The sequence below is a fragment of the Lathyrus oleraceus genome, chromosome 5 (genome assembly GCF_024323335.1).
Source record: "Lathyrus oleraceus cultivar Zhongwan6 chromosome 5, CAAS_Psat_ZW6_1.0, whole genome shotgun sequence".
Taxonomy (NCBI): domain Eukaryota; kingdom Viridiplantae; phylum Streptophyta; class Magnoliopsida; order Fabales; family Fabaceae; genus Lathyrus; species Lathyrus oleraceus.
This window is the reverse complement of record NC_066583.1, coordinates 130,428,386-130,439,157: the sequence shown is the minus strand read 5'-3', so window position 1 is coordinate 130,439,157 and position 10,772 is coordinate 130,428,386. Positions and strand designations below refer to the sequence as shown.

General features: G+C 33.2%; 1 non-coding gene across 1 annotated transcript; it reads left to right on the top strand.

Annotated features, from left to right (window-relative positions):
- The first annotated feature begins 10,285 nt into the window (after positions 1 to 10,285).
- Positions 10,286 to 10,357, top strand: TRNAG-UCC (transfer RNA glycine (anticodon UCC)). The gene has a single exon. It is a non-coding gene; the product is annotated as a tRNA-Gly (tRNA).
- Positions 10,358 to 10,772: the final 415 nt, after the last annotated feature.

The window sequence follows — 10,772 nt, the reverse complement described above, 5'->3', positions numbered from 1 at the left end:
AGTCTTTGTCCAGGGTTGAAAATAGTTAGTTGAGAAGGACTTTTTCTAATGTGACACTTTTGAATTGTGATTTTGGAAGGTGATGGTAGACCTCTGGGAGTCTGATTGTTTAAATTTTTTAGTTTCTATGTTTTTTAATCCATTTTACACGTTTTAGACTATCCATTGTTGAAAATTCGAGTCGGTGTTCGTCTAGTGTTGTAAAGAGTTAGTTGAGAAGGACCATTTCTAGTGTGACACTTAGGAATTATGATATGGGAAGGTGATGGTGGACCTCTGAGAGTTCGGTTTTTGCCATTTTTAAATTTATATGTTTGTTAGTCTGCTTTAAACCTTATGGACGATCTGATGTTGAAAATTTTGGTCGGTGTTCGTCCAAGGTTGTAAAGAGTCTATTGAGATAGACCATTTCTAGTATGATACTTGTGAATTGTAATCTAGGAAGGTGATGGTGTACTTCTGGAAGTATGACTGTTGAAGTTTTTAAATTTTTATGTTTGTAGGCTGTTTTACACGTTGTGAATTGTCTGATGTTTAAAATTTGAGTCGGTCTTTATCTATGGTTGAAAAGAGCTTGTTGAGAAGGACCATTTCTAGTGTGACACTTGTGAATTGTGATATGTGAAAGTGATGGTTGTAAGACCCCAATTTTGACCCTAAGATCCCTCATGCAATTTCACCATATGCATTAGCATTGGGATCACACCTTGGCATCCTCTTTACCCCTCTTTCATTGGGTTTATTTTGGGAGAGATCACCAAGCACCATGTGATTGTATCATACTTGTATTTTATCATTTTACTAACCAAAATACCAAAAATATGTCTTTGTATTTGCCTAAGTCTTTTGTAGGTAGGGCATGATCACCATTGATCTATCAAGTTCATATCTAGGGTTTGAGACCCTCATGACAAAGAGCGCAACCATGAATTGATCCAAGAATGCTTATGAGCATCATATATGAGTTCCATTGATTCCTAAATTTATATTGATCAAGCATTCTTCAAGAGTTTGGAAGTGATTTGCCTTGGAAACCCTAGTTTGACTGGGTATCTTGAGTAACTTCTCCAATAAGCTATCTCACCAATTGATCAAATTTTTCAAAAGTCACTTCAAAATTCATCATCTTATGCATATATGATATAACATGAGCCAAGAAAGTCAAAAGAATTGAAAGTTATCAAGTTGGTTGATGGTGGTTGGCCAGATGAATTCATCTGATCAAAACTGGGTCTCCCTAGACCCTATCTCCTACAAATTTCACCATATGAAAATGATTCCAATAGAAAAATTACTCTAAATGACATTCCAAACAACTTTCATGTTGAGACCTAGAGCTAGTTTTTAATGGAAAATCATTTTCTATGTTGAAACATTATATGTCATTTTGTCTAAACCCTAATTTGAAAGTCAACTTCCCAAGGCCATAACTTGCTCAATTTTTATGAGATGAAAGATTTACAAGTTACACAATCAAATTCAATATGTCTAATTCAACTTTTATGTTTGGAGTGAGAGATAATTCAACTTTTATGAGCATGTGATATGAGGATACATTATAGGTCATTTTTGACCTATACCATTGAACACGTGATTTTTCCAAACTTCAAAAATGCATAAATCTACCATTCTAAATCCAAATGACATGAAATTAGTGACCATTTTGAAGATCTTTGAAATAGCTTACAACTTTTATGAATACACTTTTCTCATTTGAAGCTCACATAAAAAGTTAAGTAAGGTGGAATGTTGAGATATATGACTTTACACTTAGACAATTTTTCAACACGTTGAAATTTCCAAACTTCCACCTCAAAATTCACCATGATCCAAGCTCCAAATGAAAAAGTGTTCAACATCAAACTTGTTCCTCTTGATCCAAACTTTCCAAAGAACCCAGGTTCATGCATTTTGGATGAGGTTTGCTAGGGCTGCGTATGGCTTTAACAGAGCTGCATCATTGGAGGAAATCAAATGTACAAACTTCATTTCACCTTGCCATTCAAGCTTCATTCAGACTTCAACATGATTGATTTTGGACCTTAATGCATTGCCTCATGGGCCTGTACATGACCATTCACTCGTGCCATTCACATTGCTAAATTTGGACAAAATTTCAAGTGTGCAAATATCACTCCCTCATGCTATAAATACATGATCTCTGTGCTCAATTCAAACACACCTTGTGCGCCAGCTTTGCCCCCCAAATCAAACCCTCTCATACTAAAGGAAAACTTGAGAATTTTCAATTTGAAAATTGAGTTTGAATCTCAACTGTTGGAGATTCAAAAACTCCAGGATCCAAAGCCTTGCACCCTTGCTAATCACTTCCTGCAAGCTTCTCAAGTGTGATCAGATCGTGTTTGAAGCAAGCAACATCAAGTTCTGCACAACATTGAAAGTAATTTTCAGAAAACTTCATCTCTTCGATTCTCTCTCAATTCTCATCAATTCCCTTGGATCTTTGGTTGTCTGAAGTCCTACCAATGTAGGCAAGAAGATTGAGTTGCTTAGAGGTCAAATTGAAGCAACTCAGTTGACACACCTCAAAATTCAACTCCTCATATCTTTCTATATATGTGGAGTTAGTTAAAATTGAGGTGATATTCGTGATCTACACCATTTTATCTTTCAGATCATGTCCTCTTTTGTCATTTATGATGTGGTGATGATTGAACTAGTCCGGTCAGGGTCATCGGAGAAGATGACCGGCCTTTGGCTCCGGCGATGAGCTGGAAGTGTTCAGAACCATTAGATGAGTTTGAAATGTTTTAATCTCGTACGTTGCTTTTAAATACCCAACCTATGCCGCGTTGACTGCAGTGCACCATAGAACGTGCGCGCTGATCCACTTGATCTTCCACCTCAATTAATGAGGGAGACCAAGTGGTCCATGTTTTTTGATATTTTCTGATTTTTCTTTTATTCCTTTTATTTTCATTAATTCATATTAATTTTAATATTGATCCGAAAAATATGAGAGTTTCACCAAAAAATTTCAAATAATTTCCTCTTTCATATTTTGAATTAAAATTATTTTTTGGATCACTATTAATATTTTTCATGATTTAATTGATTTTGTGTTTGTTTTTAATTGTTTAAAAATACTTTTAAGTCTTTAAAAATTCTGAAATTTTTTCTCCAAGGTCCTTTGACCTTGTTTGACCTATGATAAATCTCATGGCCATTTCTTTGGTGTTTTGATGAGGTTTTAGGAATTTGACAAATCATATTTAATTTAAATGCATTATTTTAGTATTTTTAAATTGAATAAATGTCAAATAATTGTGTTGACCTCTTGTGATGGTTTGTGTAAGTTTGACTCTTGTTGTTGGGCCTTGGTCAAGGTTGATTTGACTTTGTTAAGTTAATATCATCGGATTTAGGGGATTGATGAAATGTACATTCCATCTCCCAAAATGAATGAATGATATGAATTTGGTAAAAGTTCTCCTTTGATCAATTTGAGTTTTGATCCATTCCCCTCCCTCTTCATCTCATTCCCCTTCTTTATGCATTGATTCTCATTTGGCCTATGATATCTCAAAGTCCTAAGACTAGTTGGTTGTAAAATCAACATAAGTATGGATGAGATTAGGTCACTTTTTTTGCATATTCTTTTTGTGTGTGGTATGTTTCATGAGCATAGTCCATTATACTATGTCTCTAACATGCATTAACACCAAAATTCTATTGCCCCGCCTCAAATAGTTGTGACTTCTACATAAGTCCAATTACGATTGCTTAACATAGCGCTAAATTTGTGACACAAAAAGGCATAGCATTCTAGTTAGTGAGATTGTAAGTCTCCCCTCTTTCATGGTATTGTGTGGAAACTTGGCCTTTTTTCCTTCCTTTGGAAGATGTCTTGGTTCAAGGATCCACACTTGTGATAAGTGGGTTGGGTGTTCTCCAAAGAATCACTTAAAATAAAAAGCAAAAGCAAAACAACACTAACTTCTAACTCATTACGAACTAACATTTAATTTCAAGTCCTTTATTTTAATGCACTTCAATTTTTAAGTGCTATTCATTTGCCATTATTCATACCTGTAGCGGGGTATTCGTTACCATTAGAGATATTGACTAAATCCAAGGTAAACCATACAAGTCGAGTTGCCACCGCACTTCTATTTATCCAAAGGAATGGTTAAAAGCGAACAAAAACCTAAAAGTTTTATCGAATCAAAAACTAGTAAAAATGTCAGAGATCTGGGTAAGGGGGTTGGTTATGCAATGGGAAGGTTTTAAGCACCCAAAACATCTTAGGTACTCCTAGGGAGCCCTTTTCATAAGTGTTGTTCTAGTCTAAAGGGTGTAGGTATATCTAAAGTACTATTTACTAAAAGGGAGGTTAAAAGAAAATGACTCGCAAGGATGTCGCATCCACTGCCTACGTATCTCATCTGAGTATGAGAATCAGAGTCTTTGTAGCTCGGCTACCTATGGGTTAAAGATAAGTGTGCTCGGTAAGACGTCGCATCTTATGCCTACGTATCTCATCTGGAATGAGAATCAGAGCAAAACGTAGTTCGGCTAACTACGGGAACAAGGGTCTCGATTGCAACTAGGGCAAGAGAAAGGGAAGGTCTCGATCGTAACGAGGGCGAGAGAAAAGAATCATAGCAAGGGCGAAAGCAAACAAGGATTAGTTGTTAGTCGTGAGTCAAACTCGACAAGACCTCGCATCTCTTGCCTACGTATCTCATCTGAACATGAGAATCAGAGTTGTCGTAGTTCGACTAAACTAGGGGTTAAGGATTGCCATCTGAACATGGACTTACAAATGAGGACACCAGCTGTGTCAAAGGAGGGTGGGCAGTGTGTTCAACATCCTAGCAGTAGGTGTCACAACTCGCTGAATCGAGTCTTAGGCAGTTACCTCTTTGCAATAGAACGAACTGACATGCCACAAGATCGGAGACGCACATAAGGTCTAAAAGTGGGGAAGCTCTGCTCTAGAGTTGTCATGCAATATGGACCTATGTGTTAGGATTTACAAAGGGGAACATCTACCTAATGTTAGCATGCAAAGAATAAGGGAATTCTACCTATGTTATCATACAAAGGGTTCTACCTAATGGGTGCTACCTAAACGGAACAAGAGTCGACGGATGGAGCGCGGAGAGGAGTTACGGATAAGGGTAGATGGCGATGCCGGAGGCAATCGACTTACAGGTAGATGACGATGCCTGAGGCAATCGACTTACAAGAGGATGGATGAATGCGTGCTGGTTCTGTTAAGTTTTGAAAATGATTACTCGACGTTGGATCGAGCTTTTGATCTTATTTTGAAATGGTTATCGGATGTTCGTTTTAACTCTTGTATTAACAGATGACTAAAGAAATAAAGAAATAAATATTATACACTTTACGGGAGAGGGGTACATTTGTTATGAATGAGGATTGTTCATGGCAAACAAACAATAAGAATATATGCCTCATACATCATACAAGTAGGCAACAGTTATCAATCAGATCGGATAAATAAACAATATATAATCAAACCAAAGAATCAAATAATGGAGCATTTAAACAATACATAGGAGTATGAACATGTTAAATAATCAAGCAATAGAAAGCATGAATGAGAGAAACAAGTATAAAAGATAACAGATGAATCAAACAGATGAAAATATGCACACGAAGGGTCCACCGAATAATTTAATCAGGAAGTGAGGTAAGGACCAAATAAAATCAAGGTAAAATGCCTCTAATACATGGCATATGAGATGAACAAGGGAGGATCAAAAGATCTCTTCAATTGCCATAAGCAATCCCTAAGTCAAACATCGATCATAAAGAAGTCAACTGAAAATTCAAGTCAACTTAAAAAATAATAAATAAATAGCAAATTAATCAAGAAAATTATGAAAAATTAAAATAAATGAGGTGGGGTCATGATGTCATCATCCCCCAAAAAGATTTTAAAAATAACGAAAATTGGTACATAAATTAATTAAAATAAAATAGAGGTCAAACCAAAAGTCAATTAATGAGACTAGGTTAGAAATAAATCAAGAATAAATAGTAAATTAATCAAGAAAATTATGAAAAATTAAACTAAATAAGGTGGGGTCAGGACATCATCATCCCCCCAAAATATTTTAAAAATAATTAAAATTGGTATGTGAATTAATTAAAATAAAACAGAAGTCAAATTAAAACTCCACCAACCAAACTAGGTCAAAAATAAATCCAAAATAAATTGAAAATGGGAAATAAAATTCCAAGAAAAGGTCAAGTTGACCATGAGACAGTGGTCAGCCTTCATCCCAAAAATCAAATGCTAACAATAATTTTAAGTCATAGAAATAAAATCAATAAAAAAAAGTGTGTTAAAATGGACCATTTAGAATAAATAATCAAAACAAAATATTAATATTAAAAAAATACGAAAATATAAATTATATAAAATTAAATAAAACGTTAAGAAAAGTGAAAAATATTTTTGGGTAATTTTATGGACGAAGAAAATATTTTAAATAAGAAAAAGAAATATGAAAATGGAAGGATTAATGGTGATGAACATGGTAAGCAAGCGTAGATATATCAAAACATGGCCATGGAAGAGATGATTGCCTAATGGAAAATAGAAGTGGAATGGAATCTGATATGTGATGAAGCTTTTCCTCCTTGCCACAAAATTTCAATGCTCCTTTAGGGTTAGAGTTTCAGCTTCTTAAATAGGGTGGATTAGGTGTTCTCATGGGCTTTTTAATAAGTGATTTATCCATAAGAACAAAAGTGTGAAGTGGGGTGTAAAATGTTGTTATTTTGGGCCAAACTTAAGTGAATGGATGTCCAATGCATGGCCAAAAGAGGTAAAAAAAACGTGACTGGTTTGTGCAACATGCTTAGAAAATCTGATTGGGCCAGCCAGACCCAAAATCTGCCTAGAAAATCAAGTCATGATGCCCACTTTAAATGAATGTATCTCTCAAACCATGGATCCAAATGAGATGATTCCAAAATGATGTGAAAGAGGACATGGAAAGGTACAATTGTTGTGAATAAAGTATTTTCAAATAATACCTTGAAGTGCAAGAAAACTGGCCAAGAAGTCTTGACAAATTTTGAAGATTTTGGACTTAGAAATTTTTCTAAGTGTCCTAAAACAATGTCTCACTTTGACTAAGCATAACTTTCTCAATTCTAATCAAAATGGAGCAAACTTTATATCTCTAGAAATCTTGGAACAAGAGGAACAACTTTCATGTTGGAGAAGTTTTCAAATGGAGCTTTTATATTGATGAAAAAGGGGCTTAAAGTGAGTGCAACGATCATGAAAACTTGCCCTAAATGGAAAGTCAACCATTTCCAAATTAAGTAACTTTTCCAATTCCTGATTAAATGATGAATCCATGATCCAACCTTGATCAAATTTCACATGTAGGATCCCCTAGGCATGGATTTTTATAGTCCACTCTCAAAATGTCAGGAGTTGACTTTTCTGGCCCCATAGTTGACTTTTCCCAAACTGTCTGATTCCCGATTCCATTGATCAATTGAAGCACTTCTAGCTCAAATAAAGAGCTGATTTTTTGTATGTAGACCCTTGTGGACATATGGAGGGCCATGGAAAAGAGTTTCACCCAAAGAATCAGAAATAAACTGATTTTATACCAAACCCTAGTTTTAGGGCAAAATGATCAAGAACTGATTGCACTGATTGCCAATGGATCTTTCTGAGATAATTGTGAATCTTCCTAGGCCAAGATGCCTCTCTAATCATGACATGGATGAGCTCCTCTACTTCCAACCAAACATTACCTGTTGCAGGTAGCCATGAAACCCTAATTTCTGATTAAATCCAGATGAACACTTTGATAGCTTTGAATCCTTCACTGATGAACTGAGGACCATAATAAGATACTTGGACCCTCCTGAGACCCTCGAGACTTGTATACTTATAAAATGAAGTCCAATTCTCAATCTTGCTTTGTGTGGGCTACTTCTGTTAAGGAGTGATCGATCAAAACCTGATATCCATGTCACTAATGCAGTATGCAATGAGTATGACCTAATATGATGCTAATGAAGTGTACATAATCCCATGCTTCCAGGAAAAATGAAGGGTAAATTTTGGGGTATTACAATACCATTCTAATTGTTTATGTTAATGTCATTTTCACTTTGTCCATTTGGACCATATTGGATGATATATCTTGCTTGTGTATATTTTGTTTGTTTGTGTGGTCTTGGACCATAAATGTACATAATAAGAACAAAAACCCTAAAAGACTTTTGTGTGGACTGTTGACTTGATCTTGGACAAATTGGACTTAGAATCTAGGCAACCTCCATATGCTAAAGGACTTGGTCAATGCCAATATTTGTGTAACCAAGTGCTTGCAATTTGAAACTTCATCTGATACATCATTCAAGATCCCCTTGAGCTCATCAGCAACATGATCATTGTGAAACTGTCATTTTGAACCTGTGACTCATGGTCATTGTCAATAGGCAACCAAAGAATAAAAATATTTGAAAATTGTTACAATACATAATAACCCTCAACTAACCCAAACCCATAGTACACCCACACCCTCCAAAAGAAATATTTAACTACATATCACAACACTCTAATACAAGAGTATAAGAGAACAAATAAAGTTAAATACAAGCTTAAAATACTTTTGACTGGTGCATCTGGAAATTTAAAGTGCTTTTGTCTTCACTGATAATCATACTCCACCGTAAAGAGTATCAACATGTATATTTTCAACCAATCCTAACACATTTCTAGTGAGTCACTTGTGAATTGTGGAGGTCATGTTGTACCTCCGGGAGTCCAATTATTGAAAATTTTGAATTTCTATGTTTGTTAGCCCGTTTTACATGTTGTGGACGTTCTGATGTTGAAATTTCGAGTCAATGCTCTACCATGATTTGAAATAGTCAGTTGAGAATGACCCTTTCTAATGTGACACTTGTGAATTGTGAATTTTGTTAATGCACCAGATTATAAGCGTTGTTGGATTGTTCATTCCCTTCTTACATTCCTAGTATGATTTAGAGTTGTTGGAGTCTTTAGAGAATCTCTAATACAAGGACATATAGTTAATGACAGTTACTATTTGAAAATTTGACTTTGAAACAAACGTTGGAAAAGTTGAAATATTGGTAGAACCTAGAATGTGCTTTGGCTCGAATTTCTTTGAGGAGGTGGAACCTCCCTCACGAGATCGAAATCTGGAACAAAAATAATTAGAAAACTAAAACCAAAATGAGATATATTTACATATTTAGGCCTTGAATTTTTTTCAACAAACGAGATATATTTACATATTTTAAACCTTAAATTTATTTCAACAAATCATTTTTTATGACAATACTTAATAATATATTAATAAATAAATAAGATATTAAAATTTGAAAGGGAAAAATTTAAGAGATTCATATATTTAAAAATATAATAGTATAGATAATATTGCTTTTATTTTATATTATATAATTTATTTTATATATATATATATATATATATATATATATATATATATATATATATATATATGAAATAAAAAAATTGCAAAAATAAATGAAGTCATATAAATTTAACAAGCTTTCTATTAATTATTTTGAGATAATAAAAAAAAGTATATATCCCTTCCTTTGTTAATTTTGTCTTTTTATTGGATGCATGGGAAATATGCCTCTCTTTAAAAAAAAATCAATTAAATAATAGATTGATTTGCAATTAATAAATATTATACTGTTACAATTAAGAATTAACATACTCTTAATGAGATAAAGTTATTCTATTTTTTTTATTGGGTAAGGAAGTTGTCACCTTTTAAAAAAATAGAGATTTTTTTTTTAAAAAAAGAATTGTTTAAAATGATAAATCTTATATTTTTATTTTTAAAAATACTATAATAATAAAAATTATATTTAAATAATTTGCTTAAATTTTCCAAGATCTTTTAAAATCTTCCTCCAATATAAATTTTAAATTCTTTTAACTAGAGATGTTTAACGTGAATAAAAATAAATCCTTCATATCAAAATCCTTCTACAATTTTTCGCTCAATATTTTTTATTTTTCAAAACCCTCCTCTTAAGAGCTCATACATTTATGGTTAAAATTACACAAGCCAATAGATTTGAAAGCAAAGAAAATTATAACAAGTTATTCTATGGGTTTTGCTTGGTTAATATATAGAAGCTAAAAGATCCAATGGTGAAAATAATGGCAGCTACAAAGGTATTATACAACACATGTGAATATTTGGAGATTAAAGATATATTCGAATAAACGAAAACAGTGAATTGGAACATGCGCGCGTTTGTAGTCCAACGGTCAGGATAATTGCCTTCCAAGCAATAGACCCGGGTTCGACTCCCGGCAAACGCAGTTAAGTATTTTTATTTTTTCAATTCATTAGAAAAAACTAACGAATGTGTATTGACCGCATGTTCTGGCCAATGGAAGAATTTCTAATTGGTTTATTATTTATTTTGTAATGTAAAACAAACATTTTTAACCATTTCAATTGAATATAACCATTCCAACTATATATTAATTTGTATTTATAAACAGAAACTAAATTATAAAAATCACATTACATGATCATTTTTTATTTGAATAACAACTACTTTACTATTTATGCCATCTTATGAGTTTGGTCTAATTGAGAAAAAAATAATTTATATTAATAATGTACTATTATAATTTAAATTGTCATCTAATATTATTAATATTATTATTATTATTATATAATTTTTATTGTATCTCACTAAGAGTAGTTTAGTCTTCTCATATATTTAAT